Below are 23115 nucleotides of genomic sequence, written 5' to 3'. Positions count from 1 at the left end.
GGAATTGAAGACCCAGACATAAATTCACACACATAGGGACACCTGACTTTTAATAAAGGAGCCAGAAACACACAATGGAAAAAAGAAAGCATCTCCAAAACATGGTGGTGTTCTATCTCAATACAGATTTTTCAAAGATTCTGAATAGATCCATATTTGTCACCCTGCACAAAACTCAAGTCCAAGTGGATCAAAGATCTCAACATTAAACCAGACACACTGAACCTAACAGGAGAGAAAGTGGGAACATCCTTGAACACATTATTACAGGATACAACATCCTAAACAGAACACTGATAGCATAGGCCCTAAGATCAATAATTCAAAAATGATACCTCAAGGAACTGGAAGTGTCTATAAGGCAATATGACTGTCAATAGGACAAAACAATAGCCTGCAGATTGGAAAAATATTTCACCAACTCCACGTTTGACAGTGGGCCACAATATATCAAGAACTCAAGAAATTGGGCATCAACAAACCAAACAATCTAATTTAAAAATGAGGTACAGATCTAAAGACAGAATTCACAACAGTAAAATATCAAATGGCTGAGAAACTCTTCAAAAATGTTCAACATCCTTAGTCATCAGAAGAATGTAAATTAAAACGACTCTGTGATTTTATTTTATGTGTATTGGAATGAATAATATCAATAAAACAAGTGACAGCTCGCGCTGGCCATAATGTGGAGCAAGAGACACACTCCTCCATGGCTAGTGGGAATGCAAGCGTGTATAGCCTCTATAGAAATCAATATGATGGTTCCTCATAAAACTGGGAACTAATCTTCAATATCAAGATATATCTCTCTTGGGCATATACACAAAGGACACTCCATCCTACCACAAGGACAACTATGTTCATTGCAAGCTTATTCATAATACCCAGAAAATGGAAACAATCTAGATATTCTTCAACTAAAAAATGGAGAAGGAGAATGTGGCACATTTACACAATAGAGTACTACTCAGTGGAGAGAGAGAGAGAGACAGAGACAGAGAGAGAGAGAGACAGAGAGAGAGGGAGAGAGAAGAAGAGAGAGAGACATAGAGACAGAGAGACACGCACACAGAAAGAGGCAGAGATCCCAAGATTTTCAAGTAAATGGATAGAAGCAGAAAAACTTCATCCCAAGAGCTGTAATCCAACCCAGAAAATCAGATGTGGTATGTATTCAATAGAAGTGAATAATAATTGTTATGTTAATTATAATCAGTCTACAACTCAGAGACCCAGAGAGGTTAGGTAAAGAGGAAATCAATAGGGGAAAGCAAGGATCTCCCTGGGAAGAGGAAATAGAATAAATTCTGTTGGTAGAGTAGAGTTGGGTGGGATGGGGCCAGGATGTTGGGAATAAAGGAAGAGTTTGGAAAGAGATACCTGGGATTGATAGACATCTGGGGTTGGTGTGGAATCTAACTGCATTGGAAACTCCCTGGAATCTCAGAGGGTGTCCCTAGTGAGAACACCAGTAATGGAGGATCCAGAGTCTGAACTGGCCATTTTTTTAGTCAGGCAATGATTCCAGTGGTGGGACTGGGTTGCATTTGATTGAGTTGTTGTCCATGGGTATCCATAAACGACCCAGGCTGATGCTAGGACCCAGGTCATCCTCTGAAAACTGACTGTGGTGCCCTATTGTCAAGGACAACTTCTATACAGCTCACTGGATGTAGAAATGTTGAGCTGGTGAGCATTTGGACTCTTCAGCCTCACATTCTAGTGTCTTTGGCACAAGTGGTACCCTGCAGGATATGAAAAGAGAAATATGGACACCAGTCCAGTCACAAAAGCCTCATCATACAACCTGTCCTGCTGGCAAGATGTGCTGGAGCAATGGTGGCACAGAGCTCGTGGGAGTGACCAACCAACGACTAGTCTACTTGAGGCCGCACAACAACATAGAAAAAAAAGGGAAAAGAAATCAATGATATGATTCCTAATTTCTAGTATTGTGCTATACTCATAGATTGGTGTCTTCTCCAATTGTTATCAAAGAGGATTCCTCCTGCAGCAGATGGCAGTGAGTGGAGTGACCCACGACAAGACACTATGCAAAGAGAGTCTAAACTGGAGGTCTCCATCGGGTCCCACTTTCAGCGATCAGGAACCACCAGAAAAGAGGGGGAATTAAGACATTTGGAGTCAGAGTGGATGGAGGACACCAAGAGAACATATAGCCCAATGAGTCAACTAAGCAGGGCTCACAGGGGCTCCCAGAGACTGAAGCAACAAACACGGGGCCTGCAATGGTCTGCACCAAGTCCTCTGTGTATGCTATGGCTGTTAGTTTGGTGTTTTTCTGGGATTCCTAACAGAGGGAGAGGGTGTATCTGTGACTTTTTATCCTGCTTTTGGGACTCTTTTCCTCCTATTGGGTTCCCTTGTCCACTCTTGATATGGGAGCTTTTGCCTTGATTATTGTTTCTTCTCTTGTCCTCTTTGGCTGTCATCTCTTAGAGGCCTGTTCTTTTCTGAAGAAGAAACAGAGGGAGAATGGATCTGGGGAGAAGGGGATCTATGGGGGAGCTAGGAAGAGTGGAGGGAGGGAAAACTGTGGGTGGGTTGGATTGTATGAGAGAAGAACCTATTTTCAATTTTAAAAGAGAGGAAGAAGTGGGTTGTTGAAATAGGACCTTCTTGCTTTATTGCATAACCCCACTAATCAAACACACACACACACACACACACACACACACACACACACACAAACTGCATGCTGTAGCACGTGGTTTTATAAAAACACATAAGAGTTGAAGTTCATCTAAGTATGAAACGCTGGGAACCCGTGCCTCTCACACTGCAACTGTTAACAGGAGTGATGTGGCCCTACATAGCCACATCTTCACCTGTCAGAAACAATGCCCTAAAACTATGTATACAGGGAAATCCAAACTGAGATTTATTGCTAAAAAAAATCATTTTATATGTCAGACATAGTAGGTTTTCATCTAGACTTTGACACTAATTAAGCAGATCACCAGTCCTCCTCTCTGTAGGATTCAGGCATCTCCTAGCAGAGCAGAACAATGGCAGGGACAGAGTTGCCCAACCTCACCACCACTGTCAGTTGTGTGTCCTTCCTGGGGAGACATGAATTAGTATCTACTTACCCCAGATTGGGCAGCACTGACAAATAAAGGAAACTGATTCATCTGCATTGAGATTAGTGAACTAAGGACTTTACATTGTCAACATAAGAGCCAAGCTCTCATCTCAAATGTAATAAGAGATAGTTTATTCTGGCTAGTATATTATGAGTTAACATAGCTCTGAGAACACAGATTTAGCTTTCCTTAAACTCCATGTTATAAGATTGTTTTAGTTAGGGCTTCTATTATTATGAAGTGGCACCATGAACATGGCAACTCAAATAAAAGAAAAGTTAATTAGGCCTGGGTTACAGTTTTAGAATTTAGTCCATTATGAACATGGTAGATCAATGACAAGGTGGGACAAGGAATAACAGTTTCACAAGGCTAAAACTAGTCCACAATAAAGAGATTAGAATCCTATTTATTGGTTTTTTTTTAGGCTATGCATGTACTACTCCTTTCCTCCAACCTGAAAGCTCTAGAACAAAAACAAGCAAACTCATCTAGGAGGAGTAGAAGACAGGAAATAATCAAATTGAGGGCTGAAATAAACAAAATAGAAACAAAAAAAACAATACAAAGAATCAACAAAACAATGTGCTGGCTCATTGAGAAAATCAACAAAATAGACAAACCCTTAACCAAATTAATCAAAAGGCAGAGAGAGACCATACAACTAACAAAATCAGAAATGAAAAGAAGGACATAAAAACAGACATTGAGGAAATTAAGAGAATCATTAGGTCATTCTACAACAACCTGTATGCCAAAAAATTGGAAAATATAAAAGAAATGGAAATTTTAAGATAGATACCATATACCAAAATTAAATCAAGGCCAGGTTCAATTTAATAAAACCTTTAAATAACTGCAAGGAAATAGAAGCTGTTATCAAAAGCCTCTGAATTAGAAAAAGCCCCGAGATGAGAGGTTTTAATGCAGAATTCTAACAGAACTTCCAAAAAGAGCAAATACCTCAAAGTATTCTACAAAACTGAAACAAAAGGGACATTGCCAAACTCTTTTTATGGGTCTATATTTACTCTGATACCAAAACCACACAAAGACTCAGCCAATAAAGAGAATTAGAGACCAATCTCACTCATGAACATGGATGCAAAAATACTCAATAAAATACTGGCAAACCGAATTCAAGTACACATCAAAAAATCATCCATCATGATCAAGTTGACTTAATCCCAGAGATGCAGGACTGGTTCTACATATGAAAATCTATGAATGTAGTCCATGCTGTAATAAATTGAAAGAAAAGACCAATGATCATTTCCTTAGTGCTGAAAAAAACGTTTGACAAAACTCAACACCCCTTCCTGATAAAGGTCTTTGAGAGATCAGGGATTCAAGGAACATATCTAAATATAATAAAAGCAATATACAGCAATCTGACAGCTAACATCAAATTAAATGGAAAGAAACTCAAAGTAATTGCAATAAATTTACAAAAGAGAGAAGGCTGTCCACTCTTTCCACATCTCTTTAACCTAGTTCTTTAAGTTTTAGCAATAGCAATAAGCCTCCAAACGAGATCAAGGGGATTCAAATTGGAAAGGAAGAAGTCAAACTTTTATTACTTTCAGATGATATGATAGTATATATAGATGACCCTAAAAACTCTACCAGAGAACTCCTACAGATGATAAAAACCTGTTGAAAAGAGCAGGACTGCTTGTTCGTCCTGATAGACTACTGAATAGGAGAAGATCCTCGCAATCCCCACATCAGACAGAGGACTGATCTGTAAAATATATAAAGAACTCAAGAAATTAGACATTAAAATTCTAAATAACCCAATTTAAAATGGGGTATAAAACTAAACAGAGAATTCTCAACAGAAGAATCTCAAATGGACAAAAGATATTCAAGGAAAAGTTCAACATCCTTAGCTATCAAAGAAATGCAAATCAAAACAACTCAGAGATACAATCTTACACCTATAAGAATGCCTAACATCAAAAACACGGAAGATAGCTTATGTTCAAGAGGATGTGAACTAAGGGGAACAGTCATCCATTGCTGGTAGGATTGCAAACTTGTGCAACCACTTTGGAAATCAGTATGATGATTTCTCATAAAATTGGGAATCAGTTTTCTTCAGGATGCAGCAGTACTACTCTGGATCACATACCCAAGAGATGCTCAATCGTAATACAAATGTATTTGTTCAACTATGTTTATACCAATATTATTTGTAATAGCGAGAACCTGAAAACAACCTAGATGCCCCACAACCGAAGAATTGTAACAAGGGGTTGTTTGTTTGTTGGGGGTTTCTGTCCCGCCCAGTACTCAAAAGTCAGCAAGCCCCAAAAAAACCACACAAAGATCTCTATTAGTTATAATGCTGATTGGCCTGTTAGGTCAGGCTTCTTACTGGCTAACTCTCATATCTTGATTAACCCATTTTTCTGATCTATGTGAGCCATGTGGCTCAGTACCTTTTTCTGTGGGGCAGCTCACATCGTGCTGTTTCAGTGGTCTGGGCAGGAGTGGGAGGAATCAACTTCCTCCTCCCCAGAGTTCTCCTGCTCTCCTAGCATAATTTCCACTTCCTCTCTGGTCTTCCCACCTACACCTCCTGCCTGGCCAATCAGCGTTTTTTTTTTAAACATGATTGACAGAATACAGACAATTCTCCCACACCACTTCATCCTCTTTTTATTTTTTATTTTTCTCATGAGAAAGTAATTTTATTAAATTATAAAAGTTTCCATTTTCGCCCCTCCTCCCAACACCCTCCAACTCCCCCCACTTCCTCTCGTCCTTCCTCTCCATCCCTAAGAGCTGTCAGGGTTTCCTGCCCTGTGGGAAGTTCAAGTTCCTCCCCCCTCCCTCAGGTCCAGGAAGGTGAGTATCCGAACAGACTGGATCCCCAAAATCCAGTATAAGCAGAGGAAACAAGTCCCAGTGTCATTGTCAATAGCTTTTCAGAAAGACTCCGGGCCAGCCACATTCAGAGAGAGAATCTGGTTGGATAACGTCCTCGTTCAGTCCCAGTCCAACTGGCCTTGGTGAACTCTCATTAGATCAGTCCCCTTGTATCAGTGGTTGATCGCATCCCTCGGAGTACTGATTTACTTTTTCATTTTCTTCCTCCTTCTGCTCCTCATTTGGACCTTGGGGGGCTCAGTCCGGTGCTCCAATGTGGGTCTCCGTCTGTATCGCCATCCATCGTCTGATGAAGGTTCCCTCTGGTCTTGCCTTCTTTACTCATGTTCTCTTTTCTTCTGCTTCTCGTTTGGACATAGGGAGTTAAGCCCAGTGTTCCAATGTGGGTCTCTGTCTCTATCTCCATCCATCGCCAGATGAAGGAGATATGGTGATAAGCAAAATATTCATCAGTATGGTTATGGGCCAAGACCGGTTCAGGCACCCTCTCCTCTGTCCAGAGAACAATCTGGGGATCTCTCCTTGGACCTGGGATCCCATTTATAATCAAGTCTCCTGTAAACCCTAAAATGACTCCCTTAGTTGAAATATATTCTTCCCTGATCCCATATTCATCCTTCCTCCCTCGCCCCCATCCCATTCCATCAAGCTTTCCCCATTCCTCCCCTACTCCCTTCTCTCTAACCCTCTCCCCTTCCAACAACCCTCCCACCCCCGCATGCACCCGAGGTTACCTGGGACTCTTCTCTATTTCCTATCTCCTGGCGGATAGCTAAATAATCTTCATCAGGTTCACCTTCTTATTTACCTTCTCTAGGATCACGAATAATAGGCTCAAAGACCTTTAATTATGGCAAGAATCCACTTATGAGTGAATACATACCATATTCCTCTTTTTGGGTCTGGCTTACCTCACTCAGTAAAGCATATTCTATGTCCATCCATTTGCATGCAAAATTCAAGATGTCATTGTTTTTTACCTCTGAGTAAAACTCTAATGTGTATATGTTCCACACCTTTTTTAACCATTCTTCTATTGAGGGGCACCTAGGTTGTTTCCAGGTTCTGGCTATTACAAATAGTGCTGCTATGAACATAGTTGAACAAATGCTTTTCTAGTATGTTAGGGAATCTCTAGGGTATATTCCCAAGAGTGGAATTGCTGGGTCCTGAGGGAGGTTGACTCCCAGTTTTCTGAGAAACCACCACACTGATTTCCACAGTGGCTGCATCATTTCCACTTCCTCTCTGGTCTTCCCACCTACAGCTCCTGCCTGGCCAATCAGCGTTTATTTAAAACATGATTGACAGAATACAGACAATTCTCCCACACCACTTCCCCCTCTATAAAAAAAAAAAAAAAAACAAAGGAAAATATCGATAGTCCATAGTTTGGGCACAGGCAGGCCAGATACACAAAAAAGCAGGCCCCATCATGTAACATAATCGCACCCACGTGGATAACTGCATCCACAGAAAGCCTGAGAAAGCTTGGGAAAGACTAGAGTAAAGCATTTCAGTTTTCAGCTGTAGCAGGAAAAAAGCTGTGCTGTTTTAAAATGCTTGCTTTCTGGGCCGTCCTGCCAGGGTAAACTCTGACTCTTTCAAGCAGGCAGTCCCGACTATGGAAACACTGTTGCAGCTTGCTTCCTGGCAAGGACCTTGAAAGGCCTTAAGACCTTTTGAGTGTTGTCTTCTCCATATTCCTTAACAAATTAAAGACCCATGTGGTCAGAAAAAGAGAGATCTACAGTAAAGAGCGATTCAAAGTATAAAAAAAACTCTAAATGGTTTAAAATATGCTAAAAATATATGCACACTTGAAAAAAAATGTTTAAAGCCTTAAAATGAAAAAGAAAGAAAGAGAGTAGTTGAATTTGATGGTACACACCTTTAATCCCAGCACTGGGGAGGCAGAGACAGACAGATCTCTGGGAGTTCAAGAATAGCCTGGTCTACAGAGGGAGTTCCAGGTAAAGATATGCAGAGAACCTGTTTCAAAAAGCCACCAGTTAAAAGTAAAAATAAAAGAAATAGAGGTTAAAATAAAGCTGCATAAAGATGGAAAATACACAGAGAATCTTGATACTGTATGCTAATATTCTCTCTTTGAATCGTTTAAATGCTGAGGAAGGAGCAACAGCTGTGAAAAGATATTTGCTTATAAATGCTGCAGAATTAATCCAAGATAGGTATTTTGAAAATACCTTGGCTTCAGAATTGAAGTCAAAATGTATGTTACTTTGGAGAAGAGATTTTGCTTTTGTTTCTACAGAAAATGAGAGGCTGTGGATTTATTCAGAGTTAAGAAAAATCATCTTTGACCAAGGGAGACCACCTGAGCAATCTCTGGTAGGAACAGATGGCCCAGATGTCTGATTTCTTAATCCAGATCAGGTTCAAGACTGCTGCCTAATATGATCATGACTCAGAAGATACTTCAGTCAGGACTTGATCATAACTCTAAATTTTCTTTAGGCCCCCATGAGATTATCAACGCCCCCAACCAGCTGGAAGTAGCCTGAAATACTATGCCCACATACCCAAGAAATGGACTATGGATATTGTTCTTTGCTTTTTAAAAGAAGAGGGGGAGGTGGTGTGGGAGAATTGTCTGTATTCTGTTAATCATGTTTTAAATAAATGCTGATTGGCCAGGCAGGAGGTGTAGGCAGGAAAAAACAGACAGGAAGTAGAAATGATGTGAGGAGAGCAGGAGAATCTGGGGAGGAGGAAGTTCATTCCACACACTCCTGCCCAGACCACCGAAACAGCAGCTTGTGAGTTGCCCCACTGAAAAAGGTACTGAGCCACATGGCTTACATAAATCAGAAAAATGGGTTAATCAAGATAATAGAGTTAGCCAGTAAGAAGCCTGATCTAATGGCCCAATCAGCTTTATAACTTATAGAAATCTCTGTGTGGTTGATTTTCTTTGGGGCCTGCTGGCTGTGGGGTACCAGGCGGGTACAGAAAACACAAACAAGCAGTCCCGGCCCTCATGTTACAAAGAATGGATGAAGAAAATGTGGCAGATTTACACATTAGAGTACTACTCAGCAATAAAAACCATGACATTTTGAATTTTGTATGCAAATGGATGGATTAGAAAATGCTATCCTGAGTGGGGTAACTCAGGTCCAAAAAGATGAATATCGTATGTACTAACTCATACGTGGAAACTAGCTATAAAATAAAAACATTGAGCCTATAGTTCACAATCCTAGAGAAGCTAAGTAATAAGGTGAGCACAAAGAAAAATACAGAGAGACCCACTTGGAAATTGGAAGTGGACGGGATTGACAGGCAGGGTTGGGAGCCTGGGGGTGGGAGAAGAAGGGAGGGTAAGAGGAGAAAAGGTGGGGAAAGAAGCTGAGTAGAGGAGAACTTGAGGGGATGGATGGTCGAGATGGAGGAAGGACAGAGATGATAACAAGGGGAGAGATAACTTGATTGAGGGCGCCATTACAGGATTTGCAGACACCTGGCTCTAGAGAAATCCCCAGGAATCCACATGGATTACCCTACCAAGGACGCTGGGCAATAGAGGAGAGGGGCTCAATCTTAACTTTCCCTGTAGTGAGACTGATGATTATCTCAAATATTGCCATAGAGCCTTCATCCAGCAACTGATGGAGGAAGAGTCATTGACCCACAGTGGAGCACTGGACTGAGCTTCCAAAGTCCAGCTGAAGAGTAGAAGTAATGAGATTATGAGCAAGGAGGTCAAGACCATAATGGGTTCACCCACTGAAACAGTTTGCCTGAGCAAATGTGAGCTCAGCAAATGCAGCCTGATCAGGAAGGAACAAACATAGGCCCAAACTAGTTCCTCTGAATATAGTTGACAGTTGTGTGACTGAGACAGACTGATGGGCCACTGTCAGTGGCAACAGGATTCATTCCTACTGCATGAAGTAGCTTTTTGTGAGCCTATTCTCTTTGGATGTATACCATTCTCACCCTAGAAACAGTAGGGAGGGCATTGGACCTTCCACAAGGCAAGTGCCTTACCCTCTCTGAGGAGTAGATGGGAGTGTGGTGGGAGGGTGTGTGGAGGAAGTGGGAGGAAGGGAGGGAGTAGGAAATTGAATTGATATTTTTTTAATGTATTAATAAATGAAAGCAATTTCAGGAAGGACCAATGACAATGAGACCAGGATTTATCCCCAGTGCGTGAACTGGCTTTTTGGAGCCCATTCCTTATGGAAGAATACATTTGGGACTCTCAATACAGGAGAGGGTCTAGGTCCTGCCTGAACTTGATATGCTAGACTTTGTTGACGCCCCATGGCAGGCCTTACCCTTTATGAGGACTGGATGAGGAGTTGGTTGAACTTAAAATGGGGAGGGGGGAGGAACTGTGGTTGCTATATAAAATGGATAAAAAACTTTTAAACAAAAAATATTTATATAAATGAAAATGAGCAGAGGAAACAACTACTACAGAAAACTGCTGCTGTTTTGTTTAGCTGTAATTGGCCCATTCCAAGTGACATCACAGCAAGTCATTGTGAGGTAAGCTAGAGGTAAGTCCATATAAGGTACTACCTGGGGCAGGGTTTGGTCTTTGTATCACAAAGGATATATTGGTTGGTGGATGAGGATTTGGACTCAGTTATTTCTCATATACTTGGATACTTCAAAGTGGTTGGATCTTGAAAAAGTGAATTTCCATTGTTTTCTGTGATTTTCAGTTTTGACATTTATTGACTGATTTCTTTTTATCATATTCAATTTTGTTTTACAATTTGACTGTTAGCAGTAAAAAAAACAATGAAATCTTAAGTTTTGCATGCATATGGATAGAATTAGAAAACACTATCTTGAATGAGGTAACTCAGTCCCAAAAAGATGAATATGGTATGTACTCACTCATTAGAGGATTCTAGCTATAAACAAAGGACATTGAGCCTATAGTTCCTCATCCTAGAGAAGCTAAGTAATAAGGTGAACCCAAAGGAAAACATGTATAGAACCACCTGGAAATTGGGGAGAGGGTGTGTGGAGGAAATGCTAGAAGGGGAGGGAGTGGGATCTTGGATTGGTATTTTTTAAAAATCTAATAAAAATGGGGCTGTTATTTCCATTCTTTCAAAGACTGAAATTTTCCTTTTTATCTGATCTCATTTCTTTGTCATTCTTAGTTGTGCTCTGTTTTTTGCTTTGTTTTGTCTTGTTTGGTTTGGATTTTTTTTGGTAAACTTTGCTGGTTTGTATGCGTACAGTAAGAATTTTCCCTAACTGTGTTGAAGATTCACCAGCTGTGTGTCACCTCTCTTGTCATGTCAGTGACCAAAACCTCTATTAACGAGAAATTCATCTTCTCTTCTATGACCACAGATAGATAAAATATGAATCATTTTGCATTAAATGGACTGTTTATAATAAAACTTTTACTGGTTCTTGTTTTTTTCTCGCAGTGGCATTTCATATCTTTTCATGGGTGACTATGTTCACTTGATGTTGGATTATGTTCCCTCTTTTGTCAGCTTTTGTATGTAGATCGATTCTTGTGTTTCCCCAGAGGGATCTTGATCAGTAAAACTAATCATTTTAATGTGCACTGACTAAGAAGTAAAGGATCTAGCACTTTCCTTAAGGATATTCCCATGTTCTGAGTCAACGACCATTTCAGTTACTTGTTTCTTTTCAAGGGGTCTTCACTTGGCTAGAGAGTAAGGGCTTTATGAGAACAGTTTGCTTCATAAAAAGGTTTGAAAGTATACCTTACCTCAGTTTTATGGACTACTGAAATATTTGTGGGTCATTACCACAGTACTACTGTTGAAAGTATACCAGATGTGTTGAGGACATGGCTTCTAGATTGGGAATTTGTAGAACACATGGCTGAGGGGCTAGCTGGAGGATCTGTGCCACTTGGCAGTAGAGAGCTTCTAATTCAGTGTCACCAGACAGCTAACTACCAGTTCCATAGGGAACAACATGCCCCACCTCCATGGCTTCGGTGTCTCTTGAAAGCCTATGCACTCAAACAAATACAACTGTTCAAAAGCTGAAAATGGAAACAAAACCAACATAGAAAACACAAACTGAGGGAATCCTGGAACAGAAAAAACTCGGAATGGGAATAGGAACCAAGGCAAACTTCACCACCAGATGACAAGGAATGGAAGAAAAATCTCAGGCACTGAAAATGATATAAAAGAAATGAAGACAGCGTCAATGAAAATTATAAACCTAAAAAGTTCCAGAAACAAAACATCCGAGAAATGTTGTACACCATAAAAAGGTCCAAACCCACAAATACACGGAATGAAGATATGACAAGAGGCCTAAAAAACATTCTTAACAAAAATCATACAGGAAAAAATTCCTTACCTAAATTAGATGAGTATATAAAAGGTAGGGGACTGGAGAGATGGGTCAGAGATAAGAACACTGACTGTTCTCCCTAGAGGACCCAGGTTTAATTTCCTGCATTTATATGGCAGCTCACAACTGTCTGTAACTACAATTCCAGGGGACCCAACATTCTTACACAGGCAAAACACCAATACAAAATAAATAAATAATTTTTGAACAGGTTACAGGGAACATACAAAATACCAAATAGATAGGACCAGAAAAGAAAGACACCTCATCACCTAATGGTCAAAATATTAAACATACAGAACAAAGGAAGAATATTAAAGCCTGCAAAGGAAAAGTTCAAAGTATCCTTAAAAGGCTGCCCTATTAGAATTACACCTGACTTCTCAAAGGAGACTCAAAGGGCCTGGACAGATCATTGCAGACTCTTAGTGACCACAGATGCTGGCCCAGAGTACAATACCCAAAAAGAACTTATTATCACCATAGGTGGAGAAACTAGGATATACCACGACAAAGACAAATTTAAGTCATATGTTTTCTGCAAATCCAGCACTGCAGAAAGTGCTAAAAGATCTAGATCCAAACTAAGAATGTCAACTTGTAAACACAGGAAATAAATAATCTCACACTCAAAACACCAAAAGAATGGAAACACACATGCACACCTGCATACACACACACACACACACACACCTGCATACACACACACACACACACACACACACACACACACAAACAAACACTCAACAACCAGCAACAAAAACAACATAATAGGAATAACAATCATTTTTCATTGATTCGGTCAGTATTAATAGCTTTCATTCCCCAATTAAAATTTTGAGATGAAAAGAATTGAAATGGAAATTGGACCCATACTTCTGCTGTATATGAGAAACCCACCTCCCATTAAAGATAGACATTTCCTTAGTGTAAAGGGTTGAAAAAAATTTTAACAACTGCCCAATAAGCAATATGGAATAGCCAATATATTAGGTAACAAAATAGACTTCAAAACAAAAATAATCAAAAGAGATGACAAAGTACACAACATATTCATCAAATAAATGTATTAACTACCAAGATAGCATTTCAATTCTTTACATCCATGCCCAAAACACAAGGGCACCCACCTTTGTAAGAGGAAACACTAGTACAGCTAAAAACACACATTCATCCTCATGCACTAAAGTGGGAGATTTTGATACAGCACTCTTGACAACAGATAGATCATTCAGAAAAAAATATAGAGAGAGAGATGTAGCTAACAGACATTATCAACCAAATGAATCTAACAGATATTTAGAGAATAGTTCACCTAAACAAAAAACAATATAACTTCTCTCAGCAAATATAGAACTTTCGTCAAAACAGACAACATAGCTGGACAAAACACAAATCTCAACAGATACAAGAAAATGGAAATAAGCCCATGCATCGTATCAGAGCACAGTGTGCAGCTGCTCCCCCAAGGACCTGAAAAAACAAAAGTCTTACATACTCAGAAAAACCAAAAACCTAAATACTCAATAAAGAATGGATCAAGATATAAATTAAAAAGAAATTCAGACTATGTAGAACTCAAGGAAAAGGGATGTACAACATATCTAAGCATATGCTACACATGAAAAGTGGTCCTAAGGGGAAATTTCATGGCTCTCTGTGCCTACATAAATAGTAGCTCAGATCTCACACTAGCAGCTTAGCAGCACCCCTGAAATTTCTAGAACAAAACGAAGCAGAAGGGGGAGGTGGCAAGAAATTATCAGTGTCAGGGCTGAAATAAATAAAATGAAAACAAAGAGAACCTAAGAATCAATGAACCAAAACCTGGTTCTTTGAGAACTACAAAGATAGACAAATTCTTTTCCAAACTACCTAAAACACAAAGAATTGATTTCCAAAGTAATGAATTCAAAAGCAAAATGGGGACACAACTACTGACCCTGAGAAAATTTAGAGAATCTTAACGATATACTTTAAAACCTGTACTCCATCTAATTGGAAAATCTAAAAGAAACAGATAATTTTCTCAATAGATACCACTTACCAAAGTTACATCAAACTCAGATAAACAATTAAACTAGAACTCCAAGTTCTAGGGAAACAGAAGCAGGTAATAAAAGACTGTACTGCTGTTGTAAATAGGGACCCCAGGCTGAATTCCCGCCAGGACCCCAGCTAACTTACCCCCGAAATAATAACACGGAAACTGTATTCATTTAAACTCTGCCTGGTCCATTAGTTTTAGCCTCTTATTGGCTAACTCTCACATCTTGACTAACCCATTTCTAATAATCTGTAAGCCACAACGAGGTCATGGCTTACCAGCATGAGTCTAGCCAGTGTCTGTTTCTGGAAGGGAAATCACAGAATCTGTGTGACTCTGCTTTCTTTCTCCCAGCATTCTGTTAGGTCTACTCCACCTATCTAAATTCTGCCCTATCAAAAAGCCAAGGCAGCCTTTCCGCGCTGCCCCGGGATGGGTCCATACGGCGTTGTTCTTGGTTCCCGACGTAACTTAAAAGGGAAACTTACACAATGTCCGGAGCCCTTGATGTCCTGCAGATGAAGGAGGAGGATGTCCTCAAATTCCTCGCTGCGGGAACCCACTTAGGTGGCACCAACCTCGACTCTCAGATGGAGCAGTACATCTACAAAAGGAAAAGCGATGGCATCTATATCATCAATCTGAAGAGGACCTGGGAGAAGCTGTGGCTTGCAGCCCGGGCTATTGTTGCCATTGAGAATCCTGCTGATGTCAGCGTCATCTCCTCCGGGAACACTGGGCAGCGAGCTGTGCTGAAGTTCGCTGCTGCCACTGGAGCCACTCTGATCGCTGGCCGCTTCACCCCAGGGACCTTCACTAACCAGATCCAGGCAGCCTTCAGGGAGCCACGGCTTCTGGTGGTGACCGATCCCAGGGCTGACCACCAGTCCCTCACAGAGGCGTCTTACGTGAACCTGCCCACCATTGCCCTATGTAACACAGACTCACCTCTGCGCTACTTGGACATTGCCATCCACTGCAACAACAAGGGAGCTCACTCAGTGGGCCTGATGTGGTGGATGCTGGCCCAGGAAGTACTCCGCATGCGTGGCACTATCTCCCAGGAGCACCCATGGGAGGTTATGCCTGATCTTTACTTCTACAGAGACCCAGAGGAGATTGAGAAGGAAGAACAGGCTGCTGCTGAGAAGGCCGTGACCAAGGAGGAATTTCAGGGCGAATGGACTGCACCAGCTCCTGAGTTAACTGCTGCTCAGCCAGAGGTGGCTGACTGGTCTGAGGGTGTGCAGGTGCCCTCGGTGCCCATACAGCAGTTCCCTACTGAAGACTGGAGTGCCCAGCCAGCCACTGAGGATTGGTCAGCAGCTCCCACAGCGCAGGACACCGAGTGGGTTGGAGCCACCACTGAGTGGTCCTAAGCAAAGGAAAAAAAGGTGGAAGGAAAATAAAGTTTCTACAGGCTGTCAAAAAAAAAGCCAAGACAGTTTCTATATTAACCCATGAAAGTAACACATAGACAGAAGACCCATCTACATCATGCTGCAAAAAGGCCCAAGACAGATGGATTTAGCAAAGAATTCTACTTGATGCTCAAAGAAGAATTAAGACATTAATCCTCAAATTGTTAACAAACAAAAAGGTAAGGAATAATGCCCAGTTATCATGCTACATACGCTGGTGCTCAAGTTATATAACGACTCATGAAAATAGATGTAAAATTACTCAATAAAATACTTGCAGGCTGAAACCAAGAACATATAAAAAGATCGTCCACCACAATCAACCAAGTTTCATCCACAAATCGAGGGATGGTTCAACATACAAAAATCAGTAAATGTAATCCTCCATACAAACACACTGGAAGAAAGAAACCTACATGATCATCTCATTAGATGCTGAAAAATCTTTTGACAAAAATCCAACAATCCTTCTTCATAAAGTCCTGGAGAGATTAGGGAAACCATGGACATACCTAATCATAACAAAGGCAACTTACAGAAACCCAAAGCCAACATCAAATTAAATGGTGAGAAAATTAAAGCAATTCCACTAAAGTGGGGAACGAGACAAGGTTGTCCTCTCTCTCTCTCTCTCTCTCTCTCTCTCTCTCTCTCTCTCTCTTTCTCTCTCTCTCTCTGTTCAATACAGGATTTGAACTTTTACCTAATACAGGAAGACAGCTGAAGGAGATATAATATGGAAAAGAGTAAGAAATATCTTTACATGCAGGTGAAATGACATCATATATAAGTGATTCCAAATATTCTACTAGGGAACACCTAAGGCTGATAAGCACTTTCAGTAAATTGGCTGGATACAGGATTAACTCAAAAACCTCAGTATCCTTCCTATACAGAAATGACAGAAGAACTGAGGAAGGAATTGGAGACACATCATCCTTCACAAGGACTCAAATGATATTATATAAATTTGGGTAACTCTAACCAAGAAAGAGAATGCCTTGTATGATAAACATTTCAAGTCTTTGAGAAAAAATTAAAGTAAGTATCAAAAGATTGAAAGCTCTCTCATGTTCATGAAAGAAAAGTATTAACATTGTAAGAAAAAAAATAGCCTTTTGACCAAAAGCAATCTGCAGATCCAACAAAATCCCCATCAAAATTCCAACAAAATTCTTCACAAAACTCATAAGAACAACACTCAACTTCATATGAGAAACAAAAACCCAGTATAGATAAGACAATCTTGTGCAAGAAAAGAATGCCTGAGGAGATATCACATTCCGGATCACAAGATCTACTATAGAGAAGTAGCAGCAAGAAAAATCAGGTGATGGCATTAAAAGCTGGCAGGTTGAATCATTTAATGTGACTGAAGACACAGACACAAATCTGCACTCCTATGGACACCTGCTTTTTAATAAAGAATACAGAAATACATGATGGAAAAAAGAAAGTACATTCAGCAAATGGTGCTGTTCTAAATAGATAAACATTTAGACAAATGCAAAGAGATCCAGATTTACCACAACGCACGAAATACAAGTCCAAGTCAATCAAAAGATCTCACCATTAAACCAGACACAGTGAACCTAACAGAAGAGAAAGTGGGAACTACCTTGAACACATAGTCAAAGCAGACAATGTCCTGAACAGAACACTGATAGCACAGGCACTAAGATCAATGATTCATGAATGAGACCTCATGAAACTGAGAAGTGTCTATAAGGCAAAGAAGAGTGTCAATAGGACAAAACAGGAGCCTAGAGAGTTGGTGGAAAATTTTTCACCAACTTCACATCTGACAGAAGGCTAATACATAAAATATATAAAGCACTTAAGAAATTAGGTATCTAACAAACCAAACATTCCAATTTAAAGGTAGGATCTGGGTCTAAACAGGGAATTCTCAACAGAGAAATCTCAAATGGCAGAAAAACACATCAAGAAATCCTCAAAATTCTGACCCATCAGAAAAATGCCATTATAAAAAGTTCGAGATTGCAACTTGTAACTATCAGGATGGCTAACATCAATAAATCAAGTGACAGCTAAAGTTGGCAAACATGTAGAGCAAGTGAAACTCTCCTTCATTGCTGGTGGAAATGCAAACCTGTGCAGCAAGATAGAAACCAAGATGGTAGTTCCACATGAACTGGCAACTGATCAATTCAAAACCACGTTATGCTGCTCTTGGTCATACACACGGAGGACACTTGAACGAACCACAAGGACACTTACTCACTTATGTTCACTTCAGCTTTATTCGTGATAGCAAGAAAATAGAAACAACTTCGATGTTACTCAACTAAAGACATAATAAAGAAAATGGGGTACACTTCAACAATGGAGCAGTAGTCGTAAGATAAAGGAAGAAAGAAAAAGAGATAGAAAAAGAAATTAAGGAAGAAAGGAAGGAAGGTAGGAGGAAAGAAAGAAAGAAGGAAGGAAGGATAAAAGAAATGAAAGAGAGAGACAGAGACAGAGACAGAGAGGGAGAGTGAGTGGGAGGGAGAGGGAGAGAGAGAGAGAGAGAGAGAGAGAGAGAGAGAGAGAGAGAGAGACCTCCCCATATTTTCAGGCAAATGGATAGAACAATTAAAAAACATCATCCCAAGAGCAGTAATTCACACCTAGAAATTCAAATGTGGTATGTATTCAACAGATATGGATAATGATTGTTACATTAATGATAATCAGTCTACAACTCAGAGACCCATAGAGGTTAGGGAAAGAGGAGATCAACAGAGGGAAGCATGGATCTCCCTGGACAGAGGAAATAGAATAAATACTGTGGGTTGAATAGAGTTGGGTGGGAGAGGGTCAGGATGTTGAGAATAAAGGGAGAGTTTGGAAAGAGATACCTGGGATTGGTAGACGTCTGGGGTTTGTGTGGAATCCTAGTGCATTGGAAACTCCCTGGAACCTAGGAGGGTGACCCTAGGGAGAACACCAGTAATGGAGGATACAGAGTCTGAACTGGCCATCTGTTTAGTCAAGCAATGATTTCAGTGGTGGGACTGGGTTACATTTGATTAAGTTGTTGTTCATGAGTATCCCTAAATGACCCAGGCTGATGCTAGGACCCAGATCATCCTCTGAAAACTGACTGTGGTGCCCTAGGGCGACTTCCATACAGCTCACTGAATGTAGACATGTTTTTCTGGTGAAAATTTGGAGGAGTTTTCACCCCTATATTCTAGTGTCTTTGGTGCAAATGGTACCCTGCAAGCTATGAAAAGAGAAATATGCACAACAACCCAGTCATAAAACATTCAGCCTGCCACCAGTCCTGCAAACAATGGTGGCAAAGAGCTTGCAGGAGTGGCCAACCAATGACTGGTCTATCTTGAGGTCCACACCACAAGAGGGAGCCCATGTAGGGACACTGCCTGGATGGCCAGAAGCCAGAGACTGGACAGCTCAGAGACCTTGTGTATGACAAATCATAACAGGCAAAATAAAAAAGAAAGTAAGGTTTTATTCTTAATTCCTAATATTGTGCTCTACTCATAGATCAGTGTCTTGTCCAATTGTTATCAAAGGGGATTCCTCCTGCAGAAGATGGCAGTGGATGGAGAGACCCACAACAAGACAGTATTGGAGTATTGGACACCTCTAAACTAGAGGTCTCTATCAGGTCCCTCCATTCACTGATCGGGAAACCCCACAGAAGGTAGGGAGGAAAGACTAGAAGACAGAGGGGAAGGAGGACACCAATAGAACAGAGTTCACCAAGTCAATTAAGCAGGGTTCACAGGGATTCACAGAGACTGAAGCAGCAAACAAGGAGCCAGCATTGGTCTGCACCAGGTCCTCTGTCACATGTCACACACTCACACACATATATAGACACACACAAAAACATAGACACATACACACAAACACACAGAGACACACATTATACACATACACACACACACACACACACACACACACACAAACACAGAGAGACAAACACACACACACTGTTTCCTGCATTTGTTTCTGAAGAAACAAATAGGAGCTGTAACATCTGAACTATCAGAATGGCTCCCAGCAAGCAAGCTCTCATCTAGGTAAAGTTCATAATCTGAATCTAGAATTCCCAGAGGCAATGTCCGCCTTCTGCCACTCTACTCGCCACACCATGAACCAAACTAAGCAAAGACATCCATCTGGTGCTGTTTGTGTGGCTAGATACACTCCGTGTGCTTCCTAAATGTGTTTAAAGATGGGGTGAGATGAAGGTGTTCCCACAAAACTCATTCTGAAATAAATTCCCATTCTTAGCTACTTAAAAGGGTTTACTTGTCATCTCACTTTGGTTTTGTGTAAGTCAGACATTTAAGGAATAATGATTATTAAATAAGACCATGATTTGGGACTGGGGAATTTACAAGAGACCTAAACTAGAATGAAAGGGAGAGATACAGAGAGGGAGACTGAGGGAGAGAGGGAGAGGGAGAGGGAGAAAGAGAGAGAGAAAAACCAGGCCGGTTGAGCATTTAAAGCTCCAAGAACCACGTCCAGTAACTTACTTCCTCTGTCCAGGTAAACCTCCTCATCCCTGTCAAGTAGCATCACGCTAATGACCAAGCATTCAAATCTATGAGTTTGTGGGTGTGTCCTATTGAATCCATGAAGGTAGTGAGACAGAAGCATGGAAGGAAATCAAGGTTGGATCAAGGCTCAGGATAGTTACTTTAAAGCGGTGTTCACATGTTATCATTGAATAACAGGACACTCCAACTATAAGGCCTTCTAATGGATACCAACATTGGCATCTAAACTTCTCAGACGACTACAAGCAGGACAGATGAAGTCTATCTATCTGGTAATTTGTCTGTCCATGTACCCACACATACATCCACCCATCCACCTATGCATCGGCCCATTCCATCATCCATCCATCCATCCATCCATCCATCCATCCATCCATTTATCCATCTATCCAGATTAGTTACATATGTGTCTCTCTGTCCGGAGGTGACCTACAGGAGGAGCGATTTGTCTGGGCTCATAGTCTCAGAGAGCCCTTGCTCTTAGAATATGATGGTGGGAAGACCGTGTGGAGGTTCTGTTTATTTCCTCATAGACACAGAGCTGGGAAACAGGAGGAATGTGGGAACCAAAAACCACATGTTTCTATTGGGTGTGCTTCAGCCAGGCAGAAGCTCCACACCTTCTAACAGGGAAACAGAAGCAGATAATAGAAGACTCTGCTGCTGTTGTAAATAGGAGCCGCTGGCTGCATTTCTGCCTGGACCCTGGTTAATTCACCCTCAAAATAATAACACAGAAACAGTATTCATTTAAACACTGCATGGCCCATTAGTTGTAGCCTCTTATTAGCTAACTCTCACATCTTGACTAATCCATTTCTAATAATTTGTATGCCACCATGAGGTCATGGCTTACCGGCATGAGTCTAGGCAGCGTCTGTCTCTGGAAGGGGAATCATGACATCTGCATGACTCTGCTTTCTTTATCCTAGCATTCTGTTCGGTCTAACCCACCTATCTAAATTCTGCCCTAACAAGGCAGTTTCTTTAATAACCAATGAATGCAACACATAGACCGAAGACCCACCTACATCATGCTTCAGAAAGCCAAACGACAGATGGTTTAGTAAAGAATTCCACTTTGAGAAAAAAAAGTAAGTATTAAAAGATTGAAAGATCTCTCATATTCACACACACAAAAAAAACAGTATTAACCTGGTAAAATAAATAGCCATTTGACCAAAAGCAATCTGCAGATCCAAGAAAATCCCCATCAAAATTCCAACACAATTCTTTTTTTTTATTTTTTTTTAGTAATTTTATTAAATTATAAAAAGTTTCCATTTACGCCCCTCCTCCCAACGCCCTCCCACTCCCCCCCTCCCTCTCCTCCTCCCTCTTTGTCCCCAAGGGAAGTCAGGGTCTCTTGCCCTGTGGGAAGTCCAAGTTCCTCCCCCCTCACTCCAGGTCCAGGAAGGTGAGCATCCAAACAGACTGGATCCCAAAAATCCAGTATATGCAGAGGAAACCAGTCCCAGTGTCATTGTCAATGGCTTCTCGGAAAGACTGCAGGCCAGCCACATTCAGAAAATCCGGCCACATTCAGAGAATCTGGTTGGATCACATGCTCGTTCAGTCACGGTCCATCTGGCCTTGGTAAACTCTCATTAGATCCGACCCCTTGTATCAGTGGGTGATAGTATCCCTCGCAGTCCTTCGTCATTTTCTTCCTCCTTTTGCTCCTCGTTTGGATCTTGGGGGGCTCAGTTCGGTGCTCCAACGCGGGCCTCCATCTGTATCGTCATCCAACGCCAGATGAGGGATCTATGGTGATAAGCAAAATATTCATCAGTATGGTCACGGGCCAAGGCCGGTTCAGGCACCCCCTCCTCTGTCCAGAGAACAATCTGGGGATCTCTCCTTGGACCTGGGATCCCATATATAATCAAGTTTCCTGTAAACTCTAATATGACTCCCTTAGTTGAAATATATTCTTCCCTGATCCCACATTCATCCTTCCTCCCTTCCCCCCATCCCGGTCAACCGAGCTTTCTCCATTCCTCCCCTACTCCCTTCTCTCTAACCCTCTCCCCTTCCATCAACCCTCCCACCCCCCCCCCCCCATGCACCCAAGGTTACCTGGGACTCTTGACTATTTCCTACCTCCTGGCGGATAGGTAAATAATCTTCATCAGGTTCGTCTTCTTATTTAGCTTCTCTAGGATCACGAATAATAGGCTCAAAGACCTTTAATTATGGTTAGAATCCACTTATGAGTGAATACATACCGTGTTCCTCTTTTTGGGTCTGGCTTACCTCACTCAGTAAAGCGTTTTCTATGTCCATCCATTTGCATGCAAAATTCAAGATGTCATTATTTTTTACCGCTGAGTAAAACTCTAATGTGTATATGTTCCACACCTTTTTTAACCATTCTTCTATTGAGGGGCACCTAGGCTGTTTCCAGGTTCTGGCTATTACAAATAGTGCTGCTATGAACATAGTTGAACAAACGCTTTTGTAGTATGTTTGGGCATCTCTAGGGTATATTCCCAAGAGAGGAATTGCTGGGTCCTGAGGGAGGTTACTTCAAACTCTATTACAGAGCTACAGTATTGAAAACAGCTTGGTATTGGCATAAGAACAGAGAAGTCGACCTATGGAATCGAATAGAAGACCCAGATACTAACCCTCAAACCTACGAACACCTAATTTTTGACAAGGGAGCTAAAGGTATACAATGGAAGAAGGAAAGCGTCTTTAACAAATGGTGCTGGTATAACTGGATGTCAACCTGTAGAAGAATGAAAATAGATCCATAT

The 23115-nt window shown here is 41.0% G+C and overlaps 1 pseudogene; it reads left to right on the top strand.

Moving 5' to 3' along the window:
- Positions 1-14817: 14817 nt before the first annotated feature.
- On the top strand, positions 14818-15823 carry LOC148119063 (small ribosomal subunit protein uS2 pseudogene; annotated as a pseudogene).
- Positions 15824-23115: the final 7292 nt, after the last annotated feature.

Source organism: Myodes glareolus, chromosome 18 (assembly GCF_982192425.1).
Source record: "Myodes glareolus chromosome 18, mMyoGla1.1, whole genome shotgun sequence".
NCBI lineage: Eukaryota > Metazoa > Chordata > Mammalia > Rodentia > Cricetidae > Myodes > Myodes glareolus.
Note: the sequence above shows the minus strand (reverse complement) of the source record. Positions and strands in the feature narration are given on the sequence as shown.